The 16,721-nt window shown below is 38.8% G+C and overlaps 1 protein-coding gene across 6 annotated transcripts in view; it reads right to left on the bottom strand.

Moving 5' to 3' along the window:
* The window catches only part of MECOM (MDS1 and EVI1 complex locus), a 568,172-nt gene that overhangs the window by 340,812 nt on the left and 210,639 nt on the right, over positions 1-16,721 (bottom strand). The gene's annotated exons all lie outside the window — the stretch shown is intronic.

Below are 16,721 nucleotides of genomic sequence, written 5' to 3'. Positions count from 1 at the left end.
AATGTTAAAACAAATAAGATGCCAACGTTCACAATTCCAAATAGACTCAAGAAGCTGAAAAATTAATTTGAAAACAACATAATGCATTTCTATAATTATATTAGTTTGCCGCTGTTTCATCATTTATGGAAATGCAGAAAGACGCAGCAATCATTGTCTTTTTCTATATCTAGAAAAGAGACGTAAGTGATTCTTAGCAGTAAGAAGTTATTTGTGCTTGGATCTCCTGTGCCACAGCTTCTTTAACTAGCTCCTGGGTAGAATTCATTAATTTTTATTAACAGGGAAAACATTTGTTCCCGTGACAATATTTGCATTGCCTGAATGATTTTCACCTCTGGCACAAGGTGTGCTATCGGCTCATACATCACCCGATTACTTGGAGAGCAGAAAGACCCTCAGTCATTAGTGAGTGAATTAAAGATGATCTTAAGAGCTATTAATCACAGTGACAAAAGCCTTAATGTTTCTGTGACCCTAGTGGAGCCTGGGGACTCAAAGGGAAGCAGAGGGAGAGAAAATGGAAACATATGTTTTCTCCAAAATAACCTACCTTAGGAGAACTGTCAAAGAGAGAGTCACATCAAACTAAGAAATTCTGCCAGCCACTGGCCCCTGGATTATGTGTCTATTTATCTTCTTGTGAACCCACGTTTCCTTTTAAAATATATGTTTCTTGTAATAGACAATTAGAGAGCCAAAGCCATTGTCTTTTGTATTTTTAATATCTCTATATAAAGTGTATTCAGAAGGACTTGTACTTCTGCTAAACTACCTTCCTTGAAAAAAATTCAACGAAAATTGTATTCAGTCTGCTAACCACGTAAATCAGGATAAAAACAAGCAGACAATAGCAGTAAAGCACCATTATAAACATTAATTCAAGCAGATACCATATTCCAATAATGGACCAAAACGGTAACGTTATTAAGTACTACAGTAGGATACAACACTTAATCATTCTTCAATATATCTGGCTCTATTCATCTGGATGTTTACAAGATTATAATGGCATCAACTCCACTGTTAATAACATAGGCACTTGCTGGAATTTCAATTATCTTTTGCAATATGTTGATGTGAGGAACAGACTACAACTGGCTATTTCCGAATATGGTGAGAAGATCCATATCTCCTTATTTGTACGCATGTCTTTGTTTACGTAGCTGAGGTAAAAATATTGCATTGTGCTCACATTTTGTAACTGGTTCTGCCTCTATGATAAAAAAAATAGGAAATTCTAGCTAAATGGCTTTTCTACATGTCAGTTTCTCTGATGTGATTTAGATTAGCAAAAAGTATTGCTGAAATTACAGTTTTCTCTTTTTAATATTGATACCAAATGGCCACACATAAAAATTTTCTTTCAATTTTCAGTGCCTAATACAGTAACTAACACATAATTGGGGCTCAATCACTACGTGTTGGCTGATTGAAATAGATAAATAAATAACATTGAAAAACAAATATCATTGTGGATAAGGAATATCAAGAATTTTCAGAATTTTTATTTATTCATTCTCAATAAACTTTTATTTTATAGTTTGACTAAAGAGCCCAAATCATCAGTTCAACTGAAAAGCGTGAGCTTGAACTACATAAGATTATTTTCTTATTTATTAGAAAGAACATTTTTAAGCATAATTATCTCTCTGGAACCATAGAGAAGATAAAGGAAAAAATTATATAAAATTAATTTGCTGTAAAAAAAACATTTTTTTAGAATAATTTAAAAGTTCCATGAGAAAAATAAAACCTTAAGAACCAATCCGTTTTTGTATTCTACTTTACCATTTATAGAACCCTATGAACTAGATTTCATTATTTTCCCCCATCTCCCAGATGAGGAAACCAAAACTTAAAATATTAAAGTAAAACTTTCCCCAGTGTCACAAATCTAACTAAGGGGCAGAGAACGCCAGGTCTTCTGGCTTCAAATCCAGTTCTCTTGCCATTAAACTAAGCTGTGTCAAATGCAAAGAAAATATCTAGGTTAACACAGAATCAATCTTTGAAATTTGGTCTCTGATAAAGCCTACTTTCTACGCAGGAAGTCATACTATTAAAGGCTATAGGTGACATCCAAATACTAACTTCTTTGCAATTATTAGTCATAAAAAGAGAAAAGTTTAGGAAACTCATGTCAGATCCACTGATAGAATATCAAAAATTAGTGAACAAAATGTTCATGGAAGCACCTTCTTTGGTAACCACACAGATTCAAATTACAACTCTATCCATTTAACAGAATCAAGCTTTCTGGAATGTTATTCCTGGGGACAAAAACCTTCTTTATTTAATTCCCTCTTCTCCCCCTGCAATCCCCAGCAAATAAGAGTAAAGGTATTCTTGAGTTAAAGAAAAATGAAAAGTATAGATTTACAGAGAAATCTGTTTTCATTTGGCATTTTTCCTTCTCCCCAGGCACTAAAAGGAGATCCATTATAATCTCAGAGTAGAGTTCAACACTCAGGAGATTGGAACTTTTTTTCTAAAAACAATTGAAAAATTACTGTTGAATGGTTAGACTTCCTAAGATTTCAGCAGAGCCTAATTGCAATGTCATATATAAAGTGACAAGACACTCATAGCCATTTCATCTCTTAAATGTACTAAAGAGATGTGGTACTCATCCAGTCGCTCCAGAAAGGTCCAGGACACAACTAATTTCTACTATTTATTGAGCATTTACCATAAGCCAAACACTAATTTCAGCACTTTGCTTACGTTAAACTATTTAGTCCTCATGAGAGCCCATGAGTTAAATATAACTATTATCCCTATTTTATACGAAGGAAACTGAGCAGAGATGTTAGGTAAATTAATATGCGACGAAAAAGCCATGATTCAACCCAGATAGTGTAGCTCCAGAGCCCACACACTTAATCACTAAACTATATACCTTCTCACTCTGCACTTCACCCTGTAATAGCTTCCCAAATATAGGATAACAGTAAGAATAGTTTTTTAAAAGATACATTCATCTAAATCACAAATATTCAAGTTCCTGAGTCAAAAATTGACATTCAAACATTTTCAATTGCAACAGAGATTCAGGAGCAAGTAGTTTATAGCAGAGATGGTCTCAGGAAACACAGGGAGAGAAGTAGGAAGAGAGAGAAGCCAGAAGTAAATAAAGGGGTTGTTATCATGTGAATTACCACTGAGAACTGAGGAAAACTGTGTAGATCAGCATGGCTGAGGTGAGGAAGCTGGGGGTTTTTTCCACCAGTTCCCATCAGTCATTTGTTGAGAGCTGATCCCAGGGGATGCAATTCCTTGAACTTCTGACCTGCCCATGCTCAGACCCAGCCTACTCAGGCAAACCATTTGGAAGTCATGGTTAGCCTGCACAGAGATGTTGAGGGGACGTGGATTGGGCACTAGCCATCTGTAGCGCTGGCCACAGCCAGCATATGAAGAAGAGATACTTCATACACTTCTCGTTTTCCTGCTCCAATATGCAGAGTTTGATCTAGTAATTAAAAACCACGTGTGCTTGGCAAACAAAATAAAATTTTTATTACTCCTCTGTCCATATTACTTACTAATTCATTCTTTTCCCCAACAAAAATTTATTGTGATCTTGAATCTAAGTTGGGTGCTGGGGGGCAGAGATTAAAACATAAATTAAAAACACTGTCAAACAAGACATAAAAATTACTAGCCATAAAAGCAAAGGCTGATAAAAACTGACTACATTAAAAGGAAGACCTTCTGTTCATTTAGAGATAGAATAAAGGAAGGGGGGAAAAAAAGAAAAGCTACAAACTAGGGGAAGATATTTGAAAAACATGTAATTAACCAAGGATTAGTATCCAGAATATAAAAACAACTTCTAAAACAATTAAGACTAAACAAAAACCCAATGGAAAGATAGGCCATAGCCACAGACATAAACAGGATTTCACTAAATAGGAAACATAAAAGGTCCATAAATATATGAAAAGAAACTCAATTCCTTTAGTTATCAGGAAAATACAAAGTAAGGTGATAATAAGATAGTATTTTACACCTCCGAGATTGACAAGTAGGATAATAGCAAGTGGTCTGAATACATAAAGAATGCAGGAAATCTTGCCCTTTGCTGCTGTGTGTGTGTAAACTGGCACAAGGACCTTAAAAAGTGATCTTGTTCTACCTTGTGCTATCCCCTCTGACACAGCAATTCCACTCCTACACATATACTTTAGAGAAGTTCTTGCATACACATATTGGAAGACATGTTTGAGACTGTTCACTTCAGCACTGCTTATATCCCCAAACTGCAAACCCAAAGGTCCATTGCAAGAGAATGAATAAATAAGTTGTAGTACAGTCTTATCAGAAAACAGTATACAGCGTGAAAATGAGCAACATGGATGAACTTCGAAACAAAATATTGCATAAAGAAAAGCAAGATTTAGATTATTTTCTTAACTCAAAAATAAAGCAAAGCCAAACAATATATTGGTAATATATATATAGGCAAAACCCCACATTTTTAAGTAGGGAAATGATAAAGGTAAGATTCAGGGGAACAGTTACTTCCAGAGTGAGGCAGGGGAATTGGAATAAGGAAGATGCACATAGGGAGATACGATAATACAGTCATGTTTCACTCCTTAAGTTAGGTGGTCTAAGTTCATGGGTACTCATTTTACATTTATGTTCTATTACTTGTACATATGTTACATATACGGGAATACCTCGTTTTATTGCGCTTCACCTTATTGCTCTTTGCAGATACTGCATTTTTTACAAATTGAAGATTTGTGGCAACCCTGCATCGAGCAAGTCTATTGGCATCATTTTTCCAAGAGCATTTGCTCACTTTGTGTCTCTGTGTCACATTTTGGTAATTCAGTATTTCAGACTTTTTCATTACTATTATATTTGTTACCGTGATCCGTGATCAGAGATCTTTGATGTTACTACTACAGCTCACTGAAGGCTCAGGTGATGGTTAGCATATTTTAGCAAGAAAGCATTTTTTAAATTAAAGTATGTATTTTCTTTTAGACTTAATGCATTGCACACTTAATAGACTATATAGTGTGAACATGATGCACAGGAAACCAAAAAATCAGTGTGACTCACTTTATTTCGATACTGGCTTTATTGTGGTGGTCAGGAACCAAACCCACAATATCTCAAAGGTGCGTCTGTATTATGTTACATACGTTCTTTTCCATGTATCAAGTATTACATGATAAAGGATTACTAATTAAGAAAGTGATCATTGACCGTCCATAGCTCACAATCCTGTGGGGAAGTCTTCTTGCAGAAATGCTAAGTGCTGTGATGGGAGAATCACGACAGAGGGAGTAAGGAGTCCAGGTGAGGGCAAGAAGGTTTCATGGAGAAAGCCTTGAAAGGTGAGTATGATCAGTTGAGTGGAGGCAGCAAACGCATTCTAGGCGGGGGAAACCGAATGAGCAAAGGATTGACAAGAAGACTGAAGCCCGCTGACATTTAAGGTGCTGAGACGGGGTGAGGTGACGGGTGGTGGAGGAAGATGATACTCCAAATAGTTTGCTATTGAGTGAATGACGAGATCTGGATTCTTTTACGGCAAGGCACAATTCTCACATTTTTAAGGGGACTTCTTACCATTGCTCATCTTTTTAGGGATGGACCCTATGCGGTCTAAAACTCCTGAAGGAAAAACCACTTCTGGTTCCCACTTCAGACTGGTGGTGTTGAGAGAGGGGGAGGAGAAATTAAACCTGTCCGCCTCCTTCTTTCTGCCAGTTGCTCACCCCAGACCTCAGGGTCAAGTAATCGCCTCTAGATTTGTAGAGAATGTCATACTGGGTGGTCTCCCCAGGATTAAATGCCAGGATCATTGAGAAAATTTCATCCCATTAGAGGCACAGAGGCCAGACGAGCCCTCCATTTGTGGAGCTGACTATGCCTTCTGTACACAGGTAATTTCCCAAATAGTTCAAATAACTTGGAAGGGCAGAGCGTGCACACTGACAAGAGGAATACAGATGACAATGCATCTGATCATACTGGAGCCTGCCCTGTGTGGCCTGGGAAGTGAAGCAGCCATTTCCCACGCCAGTTGGCATCACAGTTTAGCTTGGCACCACGGGCAGACAGATAGGATCCACAGCTCTCTAGGAGAGGTTCAAGGCATCCATGCCCTGGACAGAACCTTCCCTCGGAAGGAGTGTGGCTAATATGTTCACATTTCTATGGTGTTTGACAAAACATTTTGTAACAAATAAAAATTATACAGTGATAATGAAATCTATTATCGAGCAATACTTCCAGTGTTTATAGTAAAATGTTTTCATTCACCTTCATTTTAAAAACTTTGAACCAATTCAAACTTGTTATCACACTCACTGACACACATTAGTAAGAATATGTCCATTTCACCAAACCCAAGAATTCTATCTCTATCAAAAAATAGAAGGGTCTACGGGAGACAGACCAGGGTTCATTTTGTGTATCTTTAGCAAATTTGAGATCTTTTAATGCAGATAACATCATGGTATAATTTCCACATAGAAATACTTTTACTTAAATTGTTCCAATGGATTTGTCTGAATTTATATCAAATATACATAAGATTTTTGGTAGATGGAAATATCAAGAATAAAAGTTGTTTTTAAGATTTTCCATCTCAGTTACACTTAAGAGTCATTTCCATATGCCATTGAAGTTATACTTAAGAGTAATGTTATACTTAAGAGTAACTTCCGTATGCCATTAAGGTATGAATCTGAGAGTTTTAATCTTCCACTTTTGTTTTCTAGTAAGCACAAAGGATATAAGAAGCAGCTACTACTAACAAGATATAAAAATCTGTAGTGCGTGGGCATGTCACCATCCCAGTTAGGTGGGAGTGCTAATTTCATTTCTTCCATGCCAGCAAAGGAAGTTTCAGATGTTTCATGTCATATATTTATATGACTTCCATTCCCATCATTCCACTAAAAACCTTGCTCTGAGTTTGCCAGCAGCCTCCATCCCATCCAACCCAAAAACTTTCATCTTCTTCATTCTCCTGTTTGACTGGGCTTATCTCCTGTCTATACTCTTTGGGAAGACAATGAACTTTTCCCCCGACCACTGTTTCCCCACCCACAAGAAATCATATATTTAGGAGATTATAGAGACAGTGACCACTAACATTTAGTGAAAGAAAATCAGTCAAAACAAATAAATAACAAGAGTTTCCTAAAAGTGAGATTACTACAGAAGAAGATGCAAAGCCAATTGTAGTGGTCTCTCTTCCATTCCTGGACATAAGGGGTTCCACAACCCTGGAAAACCCATCATCACTGAGGTCTCCAGTTTTTTCCATTTGCAGTTTTCGACCCTGAGTATAAGATTGGTCAAATGGCCTCGTGTCTCTATGGCCCTAGTAGATTTCTTCATATTGCAGCTAGTTGAATGCAGGTCTGGATTCTTTACAACACTCGCACAGGACCTGGTCCAGTGCCTTGTATTCAATAGGTAGTCAGAAACTACCTGCTGAAGTTACATGAGGGAACCTCTTGAAAGAGGACGCATTCCCCCACAGGGTTAAAAACCACTATTCACAGTAAGTTTGTAAAGATTAATTTTCTAGTCACCATATTTGAAAGTATGTACCAGAGCTGGGATTTCTCTCCTCCCCATCTGCTTGGAAGTTTCTTGGTGTCACACAGAAAAGAATAAATTGCAAATGGAAGGAAATTCCATCCGGGTCTCTTCCCTGTGAGAAAGCACCTTGACTCTCTTTGAAACGGCCAGCATTGAAGGCTCCATTCATGCCGCCCACATTAGGCCCTTTCTTACACTCCTCTGTGGTCCAACAAGGGAAGACCTATTCTGTGCAAGGCACTGCACGACTTTGTTTGGCAGGAAGGGAAAGGGGAAGAAGTGCAGCCCCAATCTCCCCTCAAAACTAATACTGTAATCTAAGCAATAGATTTACCTCAGGTAATCATGTTTATATTGTAATATCTTTGCCCACCTTAGCTGCTCAGCACACTGTTAAGACCCGGGGAAGTAAACAAACAAACAAAAAACCCCACTTCCTTTGTGTGCCCTCAAATAGTTGAGGCTAAACCTGACTTCCGTTCCCGTCATTCCACTAAAAACCCTCCTCTGACTTTGCCAATAGCCTCCATCCCATCCAACCAAATAACTTTCATCTTCTTCATTCTCCTGTTTGACTGGGCTTATCTCCTGTCTATACTCTTCGGGAAGACAATGAACTCTTCCCCTGACCACTGTTTCCCCACCTACAAGGCTGGGTCTGCTGCTTGCCCTGCTTACCCAGAGACCCAGCAGGCCTCCATCTGGGCTTCTCTACCAGCGATTCTTCCCTGCGGGTGGAGTGAGAGAATCTAGCTGCTCAGCAAAACTCAGTTGTCTCTGAAGACAGAAGAGGATTCTCAGTACTATATATTTAGCTCAGCTTTTCCCCCTCTCTTGTAGTCAGTGAGCCCTTTCCATTCACAAATACAGAGATCTCTCTTACGTGTGAAATCTTGAAACAAAACAAAACAAAACAAAAACCCAACAACAACAACAACAAAACAAGCTCATAGGTACAGAGAATAGATTGGTGGTTTCCAGATGTCAGGGGAGTGAGGGGTGGGAGAAATGGGTAAAGGGGGCATACATGTATGAAACAGAAAATATAAATAAAAATAAAACTAAGAAGGTAATCAGAAAAAAAGACTGATCCCTGATAGGGAAATGATCATTTTAGCTATACCACTGCATTTGATGTTACAGCAGATAATCTGTACTGTAACTAATGATGTATTCTTTATAATTGTCTCATTGAATCCTCAGCAAAACTAAATACCACACAGTGTATAAATGCACACAGCCAGTAAGTGGCCAGGGCAGAATTCATACCCAGATCTGTTTTACTCTCCATAAATGACTGATCATACGTTTTGTGAGGGTAGATTTTACAAGTTTAACTTGTTTTATGAATCTAACTATGTCCCCATGTCCCGCCAAAAACATGTACAATAAATAAAGTTGAAGAGCTAATACATGTACACAAATATAACACTGGAAGAAGTGAATAAAGAAAAAAAAGTAGAGAAATGTCTTATAATCTCCAAGTTTTCATTCCCAAACTCACCCTCTTACAGGATTCCCATGTCTGCACCTCAGGACACTTTCCTGTGCTGATAGATTATGACTTTGGAAACACATTTAACTTCTCCCTTGCCCCAGACTCTCTTACCCAGTCTACTTTCACATCCTTTTAACACTTCCTGAAGCATCATTTTGATCATGTCACCCTCACTCTCAAATCCTGTGGGGACTCTCAGTTCCCACATCAAGGAAGAGACCCCATAAACCTTTACCAGAGGCTTCACATCACAGCTCATCTTTCCCCTCACAGACTCCAATACACCCCCCCTAAACTTCCTGAAAGACACACACGCTCCACAAATAATGCAGATCTTCCCTATCAGCCACCTTGCTCTGAGTTCATCGCACAACACTTGCTAAACCACCCTCCCCGTTCTTGATAATTTACTAAGTGGGCATTGGTTCTGGGTACTGTGCTTTACCTTCTGTGTTCATTATCTTAAACCCTACCCTTCCATACACTGTGAGGTCAACATCACCATCTCTGCTTTGCAGATGAGGAAATTAAGGCTGAGAGAGTTGCCCATGATCACACACCTGGTGTCAGAACCAGGATTTGAACCCAAGTCTGGCTGACTCAATAGTGCACGCTCACAGGTACTACACACTACTGTCCACATGCCCATCGGATGGCACATGACAAGATGCACTCTGTCCATGCTGTTGTGGTCCACTAATACAAAATTAATTAAACGTATTCTTAAATTCCCCAGATGTTTTTCAGCATGATTTTGTCAGTCGATAAACACTCAAAGGTCTATACATTTTTCATGTTCTGAAAAAGGGCCACCATACTTTAAAAGATTGGAATCCAACTCCCTCCTTTTACCTAGAACCTAGAATTTGGTTGGAAGTCTCCTCATCCTCTAAGATTCAGATGAAATTGCCTTCAACCACCCAGTTCCTTGACCTGTGACAGTCCAGAGCCCTACACAGCCATGTCTACCAATTCCCGGCGGGGAAGAATTAAGTCTTCTCATTGCCCTCTGCCACCCACGCTTCAAAGTTCTCCTGGTCCACTCCCACCCTCCCCCACGCTGCCTTCCTGTAAAACTCACCCTCTCATTCAGTTTCTAGAAGATGGCCAGTCAAATCAGGCATTTCATGAGTTTTATTTGATTAAAGAAGGGAATAGGTTAAGATCACAACAAATAAGAACTACACAGTATTGTAAATCAACTATACTTCGATGAAAAAAAGAAACCCTATTAATTAATTAGTTAATCAATTTTTAATTTAAATGTTAAAAAAAAGATTACAACACGGAATGTGTGGTAGTCCAGTTTGAGGTAGTCAAAGAAAACCAGAACATCTTTCTCACTGATTCTGTAACTACTTTTTTTTTTTTTTTTTTTTTGCGGTACGCGGGCCTCTCACTGTTGTGACCTCTCCCGTTGTGGCGCACAGGCTCCGGATGCGCAGGCTCAGCGGCCACGGCTCACGGGCCCAGCCGCTCCGCGGCATGTGGGATCTTCCCGGTTATAGGGCAATTACTACATCCCCGGCACCATGTTAATTCCTGGAAGTAAAACAGTGAAACAGACATTGTTCCTGTCCTCAGGGAACTCACACTTGGAAACAGACCACACAAACAGATGGTTACTGTACAAAACGATGAGTAGGTGTTCACAAAGTACTCAAGGAAAAACTAAGAGGAAGAGACCACCTCAACCTGGAAAGCTGGGGAAGGCTACATGCCAGAGCTAAAATTTTAAATAATACCTCTTCCGTGAAGATTTTGCCATGTCCAGACATCTGAGTGAGAAAAAGTACATTCTAGGCAGAGAAAAGCATGCATGTGGCTTACATATTAAAGGACCGGTGAATAGTTGCATATAGATGGAGTATAAGCATTAAAAAAGGATGCAAGATGTGAAGCTAAAACAGTAGGTCTGAGGCATATTATGGAAACCCTTTTCTGTGATGCTATATGGTTTGGCAACTAGGAGTCATGACATGATCAGATCTGTATTTTGGAAAGATACCTGGAAAGCTCTTGGATGAAAGCTAGGAGAGGAGAGGAACCAGAGGTTATTACAATGGTCTTGGTAACCAATGGGGAGGTGATATTTAGGTCATCACTGGAACCTGACTCACAATAGATACTCAACAAATGTTTTTACTTAATTGAATTTGTCTTACTAGCATCTTGCTCAAATATAGTGAGCAACTGGCCTTGATACAGTATCTTTTAAAACACCATCTACGGGCTTCCCTGGTGGCGCAGTGGTTGAGAGTCCACCTGCCGTTGCAGGGGACGCGGGTTCATGCCCCGGTCCGGGAAGATCCCACGTGCCGCGGAGCGGCTGGGCCCGTGAGCCATGGCCGCTGAGCCTGCGCGTCCGGAGCCTGTGCTGCGCAACGGGAGAGGCCACAGCAGTGAGAGGCCCGCGTACCGCAAAAAAAAAAAAAAAAAAAAAAAACCACCATCTACATTTTGAATATTGAAAATGCTCAGGTGCCTGATCAGGGTTAAGATGACTTGGAACTAACTGAATATTTATAGGTCACGTATCACATACTAAGCATCATCTCTACATTACCTCATTTACTCCACACAACAACCCTTCACGATAGTATTTTTCACCATTTTACAAAGGAGGGAAATGACGTCAGAGGAATTAGTGAACTAGGGGTAACACCAGAATTGGAATTTGATGTGTACCTAACTTCAAAATCACCTGTAAATTCTGGGTATTATGGCAGCAAAGGTCACTGGTAAAGCCACATTCTCCTTGATCATATACTTCAGAATAGGATTCACAGGAATGAGACAAGGTTGTGGATGAGAGATCTCTGGCCTAGGAAGAGAAGTTCTGATACTGGTTCCATTTTTTACTACCTACGGCAGCAAACCACAGTGAGTTAGATATTGTCATAACACATTGCATAATTCCAATAAGGCATTCACATCTCAACTACTCTTGGTTATTTCCAATTCAGTAATAGATCAAACAGACCCACTGTTTGGTGGGCTGGGGGGAGGGTAGAAAACTCACTTAACTCTTAAATACCATTAAATATTTAATAGTATTATCAGGAGGTAATGCCACTTTCCATAATACATTTGGCTTCAGGTACACTGGAATCCAAACTTCTGACATCCCCATACACTGATAAATTTCTGACCCTGAAGTTTTATTTGAGTTCAGATCTCCAAAATCTCCTTAAGCCAATCCACCAGGAACAACGCCTGTCAACAGAGACACAGCACGTCATCCACAAAGCCTTTAAAGTTTTAAAAACAAAGCCAAAGGAAGCTCATTTGGGAAAGGTCTTTTCTTTCTTTAAGATGAGAGATGGAGCACAAATGAAGCATACCATGGTAAATAGGAACTGCGCTCCCTTGCAGTCATGCACTATAGCCATTAAGCCTTAAGGTCTTCAGGTACCAAGCAATGCACATGATAAATTTCTCAAAGACACCCCAGCCATAACATAGTTCTTGCTGATTGCCCATTTACCCATAATGCATGCTGTCATAGCAAAGCCTGACAAATGACGGAGAAAGCTCAGGTTATTTTTTACACTGACTGCCAAGCCCCTCACCTCAGATTATCCATTTATTAGGGCAATCACTGAGGTCTGGGTACTTAATATTGTTTTCACCAAATATGAAAATGATCTACTTGCCTATTCTTTAGTTCCTCCTAGGGCAAGCCATTTATCACCAGCTCAGGATAAATGACTGCTTCATTATAGCTATAATTTATGAGGTGTTAGAAGTAAAGAGCCACGCCTAGAGACTTAAAGCTTTAATATGGATTAAAATAAGATAATCAATCAAGCTAATACAAATTTTTCGCTCAGCATTATTTCTTGTTTTGAAATAGCTTAATAATTTTGGAGGGGAGGGGGGATTTTAAGCCATGTTGAATATCTCATTATCCAATAACATGCATGTGTATCTGAGGCAGTATGTAAATAGATATAGGATGAGGTACTACCAGGAAAAAGGAAATGAAACCATGCCACCAGCTGTGATTGACCAAAATCCTTATTTTCCTTAATGGTGTCTGATAAACTGGACGCCAAGGAGTTTGAAAAGCAGGTATGAACTTAAGTAGCCTCTTCTCTCCAATTTTCTTATTTCTCTATAAGAATACCGCAGAAAGATCATGGCTGCTTTATTTTTCCTTATTCTCCCTACAACAAAGAACTTACTCTAGGGAGAAAAGTTATGTTTCAATAACATTTCAACAATTTTGCTTTTTTTTTATGACTGAGGCAGGGTTGCACAACTCATAATTTGGACAAGAGCAGCTTCTTGCTGTGTCTAGGGAATAAAGAGTATTTCCCTCTAACACAGCATTACGGTCTTAAATTTTTTTCTGGTTTGTATCTTGATTTTATGGTTATTAAGCTATGCCAAAACAAATATTATTTCTAAATTATGTGTCATGCTCAAAACACTAACATAAACCTAATTGACCACTTGAGCAAAAACCTTTGAAGACTGTATGGGAAGTTCACAATTTAATGCTTTAAACACATACCACCGGGAAGAAAATCACCACAAGATTTAACAAATAAGCAGTCTAAAGCCAAAACACAAAGACGTTAATTAAAAAACCTTCCAGAAGTTCTTGCCATTTTCCTAAGACCATGTTCCTTGCAGGTGAGACAAATGGGCCCCAGCTGCCTCCAGGCAAATCTTGAAGGATACTTCCAGCAAGTCCTGGTGACTGGAAACTACTCAGCCTTGAAATTAACATCCCTAGGAAAAACCTTTTCCTCCCCCCTCTAGACAACAGCAGCTTACATCTTCAGGACAAAACAGAAAAAAGAAAAAAAAATGATGACAAAAAAGGAGGCCAGAGAAGACAGCTGAAGTCACGCTGTGTTCTTCTGAAGGTCCCTTCATTTCTTACTTCAGAGAGAGCATGGAAAACACACTGATCCTGATAATGGCTTTGATCAACGTGGCCAATCTCCCCACTTCCTTACACACACGTACTACTGAGTTTACGTTAAAGGAGTGAAAGCTGGGACTTTCACAAAAGCTCTGTGTCAGGAGGTGTGATTACAAATGAAGCCATGAATCTGTGTGAGAAGAAAAGGATCTTTCACAAGCTCATAATGGGAACTGAATGCAAAAGTCACAGAATTGTAATCTAGAGTATGGCAACCTGTGATATAAAATAGTTCCACCTAGCGCAACTGTTTTCCATTCAGTATTATTTCCAGCAATAAGAGCCTCTGAAATATCAGACTGGTTTAAGTTAAATTCCAACCTAGATCTTTGTTAGCTAAAGGGACATTTTTCAATCTGGTCATTTTTCCCCACCTTACATATAATTCCACAACAGCACTTCAACAGGGATAAAACAATTTAAGCTCTGAAGTTGTTCAGTGCATGTGTGCATGCGCTTTTCATGCCCTATGCATTTGGACAGAAAATGATTCCCTTCTCTCTGTCTCTCTCACTTGGACCTTAGAGTTGAGACAGTTTTTTAAGAAATGAAAATGCAAAATGTAGCATTCACAAATGTACAGCATCTTATTTTCAACATAAAAGGTACTAAAGATATATATGTCTGGGCTCCACGTATAAGGAACTCTGCTTGTAAAAATAAATAAGGATACTCACTATAAAAATACTAACCATCTTAGCTGTGAAAAGCCTTCCAGTGGTTATAGAGAGAAAGGAAAGCAGGTAGAAAACCTTGATTTGACTGTTGGGTCTTTGATTTGTTAGTTACATGTTTATTTGTTTGTTTGTTTAACACTGTCTATACCTCCAGGTACTCCACCATCCATGTCATCAACTATGGCAAATCTCCCTTTTCTTTCTCACGCCTATTTCTACAAGGTTCCTGATAGTGAAGGAAAATATTCTAGGTCGTGGTGAACAAATGTTACAGTCAATTATATTTTGTATGCTACACTTTATGCATATGTCTTTTTTGTGTGGTATCATTGATTATTATTGTGATTTTTATTTCTGCATTAAATATAGTTGGCACAGAATACTTCAGTAGTGAGATACACACAAGTAAGTTATAGAAGACATTGAAAATGTTTTAATGTAAAAAAAAAAGCCTCGTAGGCATATTGAAAATAAACACGGTTTCCTTTATGGTGGGGCATAAAGCACCATCATTAACTGAAAATTCTGAAGCACAGAGATGAAGAACTACTTTTTTCCTTTACATTTGCTTCCCTGTTTATGTGACGAAATTTTCAAATCATTTCTCCTCTCAGAGTACTAAAGTGTCCAGTAGTGCTTCTTTATACATGTGATTCCTCAGGGTGGATGTTCCCAAAGAAGAGTTATCAGCAATAAAATCTTTGAACGGATCAAAGCTTCCAACAGGAATCTGATCAGAGGTTTTGGTAAGCCATGTCACCACAACTCACGCACATGTCTGACCACACAGCCTGGTAGGCTGCCGGAGCCAAGCTGCCTCCCTCAAAGGCCGGGTGCTAGAGGGAAAGTGTGCATCTGCTTCAGAAACACAGACCAGCTCCTCATTTGTAGAACAGCAATGGTACAACAACTTCAAAAATTAGTGTATGGAAAAGCCCTTGTTAAAGTGAAATGTGTGACATGCACATGTGACGGATCGGTGTTGCCGTTATTATTATTTCTCTTTAATCACATCACTCACCTTCATGAGTGGATCAGAATTTCGAAAACATTTACACTGAATTTGAATTTAGTTGATTCAGTTGAAGGAATACCAATCGAGCACCTACCATGTAGGGGAAAACAGTGCTAGACAGAAGGGGATGTGTATTACAGAGGTTAAGTCCCTGCTTTCTAGAAGCTCACAGTTTGAAACAACTAAAATGTGGTTCTGTGTTGGTTTCATAGGGGCCAGGTTCCCCACAGGACGTAGGACTGACCAATAACTGACTACACACACTTATCATATGTGTGTTGAATGAATGAATGAATGAATGAATGAATACCAAGATACCTCATTTGCCTGTTAAGCCTGGTTATCATCCTTATTTTCATTATCTACTGAAAATTCGATGTGAATATTTCCATTTTTCTATAAGGTGTGAAAAACAATATAAAAGTCATATTATTTTTAATAAGTTAGTCCTAAGAAAAAGCAAAGGTAGGTACATACTTTTCTATGGATTTCATCGCCCTCGTCATTTCTTACATAGTTATACACAGGCTCTTAAATGCTAGCTTTTTATGGGAAACTTCTCAAATGCAAACAAACATATTTCACTGAGTAAAATCCTGACATGAGTGGAATGAAAAAATAGTAACTTAGGTGTAAACTGCTAAGTTACCAATTAGCTTCTTAAAACAATTGAAAGTCACCGAGAGCCCTCAATACACAGAGGTGGTTAATTAATTAACATTAGATGTGATTAATAATGAGTCTTGTTTAATAGCAAATATCTGCCTGCAATGGCTGCATGACAGAACAAAAAGCCTTCAGAGAGCAAAGCAACTATATTTATCCTGATTGTGTTTGGGATTTTAACATGTTTTGTGCAGGCTGACAAATGGCCTATTAATTATCTAATGTTGTCTGACAACAACAGCTTGATAAAGATGTATGTTTTTGAATCGCTGGATGGAAACTGCTGGAGAAGAGCCCCAGAGGGGCCTTGCTGTCCTAAAACTGGGCTCCAAGCCACAGTGACAGGCA

Source organism: Leucopleurus acutus (genome assembly GCF_964270905.1).
Source record: "Leucopleurus acutus genome assembly, chromosome: 5".
Classification (NCBI taxonomy): Eukaryota; Metazoa; Chordata; class Mammalia; order Artiodactyla; family Delphinidae; genus Leucopleurus; species Leucopleurus acutus.
This window is presented reverse-complemented; position numbering and strand designations above follow the sequence as displayed.